Source organism: Schistocerca americana, chromosome X, assembly GCF_021461395.2.
Source record: "Schistocerca americana isolate TAMUIC-IGC-003095 chromosome X, iqSchAmer2.1, whole genome shotgun sequence".
Taxonomy (NCBI): Eukaryota; Metazoa; Arthropoda; class Insecta; order Orthoptera; family Acrididae; genus Schistocerca; species Schistocerca americana.
The window spans coordinates 688,782,790-688,785,825 of NC_060130.1; positions in this window are offsets into that span (position 1 = coordinate 688,782,790).

Sequence of the window (3,036 nt, forward strand, 5' to 3'; positions counted from 1 at the left end):
GGACTTCACTTCGATAGTGGTGGGACGGTGCAATCAGAGGTGAGGCTGTGCCTCCTCCAACAAAGTCAAATATTTACCAGTGACAGTTTCAATAAACCGGTTTCTCGTTGGTAGAAAAGTGTGCGTCGCCAGGGTCACTATGTTGGGAAATAAATACGTAGACATGAAGAACAAAGATGTTAATAGTATTTGTTTTATATAAAAAGCTTTAAGAGTTTTCATACAAATTTCGGAGGCATTATTATTCAACACATCCTCGTATTATTCACTCTGATAAACCTGCTAAGGCCGGCCGGAGTGGCCGTGCGGTTCTAGGCGCTACAGTCTGGAACCGCGAGACCGCTACGGTCGCAGGTTCGAATCCTGCGTCGGGCATGGATGTGTGTGATGTTATTAGGTTAGTTAGGTTTAAGTAGTTCTAAGTTATAGGGTACTGATGACCTCAGCTGTTAAGTCCCATAGTGCTCAGAGCCATTTGAACCTTTTTTCTTTTTTTTTGATAAACCTGCTAAACATTATGAGAAAGATCATGAGGTCCATTACGGTTCACTGCTGTGAGTTGTGCTGCCTGCAGCGTTTCCTCACAACGCTAATTATTTACATCACCTAACTGAAACGCCTGCACAATCCTTAGAATCACGGCAGGTAATGGATTTTAGAGTCTGAATGCCTATGGGAAGAAAACCTGAAACCTTCCATCTACTCGACTTGTTGGTGAGTTTCCCCAATATGCTCCAGGACTACTTGCAAGCCTGTTAGGGTCTTGCTGTAGCGGTAATGACTGTTTACAACTACTGATCCTATAAAACTATTACCGGGCGGTGTATTTCACTACAACGCGGAAAAACGCGCAGTAATATGTAACACTAAATACCATTGTTGCATTACGTCCTGAAACAGTATGTAATTGAGAAATAGTGATAGTGGATACTTATTAAATTATACTAGGGCTTTTTGGAAAGTAAGGTTCGATTGGACACGAAATAGAAACCACAGCGAAAATCCGATCAAACTTTGCTCATATATATAGGGTTGTGTCTCTAGTTCATCCCTCGATCGCGTCACGTCACTCTTTTCGGTTCTGAGGGCACAGTGAGGACGTAAAATGCCTAGAAAATGGTGTCTCCTCCCAAGTATGGGGGCTTGGTGAGCGATTTCGCGTGATGTCATGCATCGCACGTAACATAACTGTCATTTCTGTCCTTCATGACAGTTCTCTGGGTTTTTTATGGTAAATGTTCGATCACCCGCAATACAGCCCGTAATTGTCCCCCCCCCCCCCCCCCCCCTTAGTTTCATCTCTGGACACATTCATCTCTCATAAACCGCTGGCTACGAAGACAGCATTTCGACACAGACAAAGAGCTGTAGACCAGCGTAGACAATTGAAGGAAACCATCGGCGGCTGCCTTCTATGAAGAGGGTATTGGAAAGTAGGTACAACACTACGGCATGTGTCTAAGTCGGAGCGGCGATTATGTAGAAAAGTAGCTGGAAGGTCTTGCTATCTGGTACAAATAACATATTTTCATAGTGGTTTCCATTTCGCGACCAATCGGACCTTACTTTTCGAATATCCCTTGCGTACTTTCATACTAAATGCTGGCCAACAAGTACCTAAGTGTTTATTAAAACACTTGTACTGCTTCACATTGGTCGAAAAGTGTTTGAAAGTGATAGCGGTCAAGTGAACTGACTTCTTTAACAAACGTGACTGGCACTGCTGCAGTACATTGTCACTGCCTTGTGGGCTTGATGCAGAGACACTCACTTCCGTCCAGACATATCGGTTACGCAGGCGACGGCAACAAAATATAGCCTTTGAGCAGATGTGATCTGTAAACTACTTGCCTACAAGAATCGTGGCACCATTATGTCAGCTGTCGGGAGATGCACAGAAGTATTAAGATAGTTATCTAACGTCACCACTCAGCAGATGCTTAAAGTCCACGTCGTATTTACCCTCAGAGCTGTGGATTGGCAAAAGCGCCCGGTGAGACTTTCCACAATAGGTAGAATTACGTTTCTAAAGGAATTTTCATTTATCGATAGCAGGGGACGATAGAGGGAAGAAATACAAGAATCAGGGATGAAAAAGGTTCATAGAAGGAAGCACTGGTAATAGCTACCAGTGTCAGCCGAAATGAAACAAGACTCTGTCCAATCAAATGGGGAGAACGGGCAAGCAAAAAGCTAGGTGACTGAGAACACGAGATAAATAAATAAATGTCGTGTGACTAGGGCCTCCCGTCGGGTAGAGCGTTCTCCGGGTGCAAGTCTTTCGATTTCACGCCACTTCGGTGACTTGCGCGTCGATGGGAATGAAATGATGATAATTAGGACAACACAACACCCAGTCCCTAAGCGGAGACAATCTCCGACCCAGCCGGGAATCGAACCCGGGCCCTTAGGATTGACATTATGTCGCGCTGACCACTTTTTTTTTTAATCTCATTTTGTTCGCTTTTGTTCGTTACATCTGTTTGGGGCGGACGTCGTAAGACATCCGTTTAAGTTCGTTATTGATCGATTAACTCAGTTTTTTTTTTATTATAGAGGGCAGCTAACCCTCTGACCGAACACGCTGAGCTATCGTGCCGGCTATCACTCTGCTACTGGAGGCGGACAGAACACAAGAAGCAGAATTTTTTTTAACACCATAGCTCAATGCACGGATTTTATTCGCTGACTCATTGAACTACTCATTCTCTAATTTGTCTTAGTTTCGGCAGAGCACATTCTTTTGCTGATTCTCAATAGCGCCTGTGTAGTACACAATGAAACATGGTTATCAATCTGCAGTCTGTAGCTGCCAAATACTCAGCTCGGCGGTTACGCTAGACTCTGTACAGGTTTGGTGTAGGCAGAATTCCACTGAACTGTGTTCCGCACGTCAGAGAAAAAACCCATTCTGTCGAGGTCACAATCATTGACTTTGAATGCTGGCGCGTGGCTCCACAGTAGCGGCCACCAGTGCGGTGCATAACGACCGCACAGAGCAGGAATGTGGCTTCAAAGGCTCCCCGCGGCGTACCG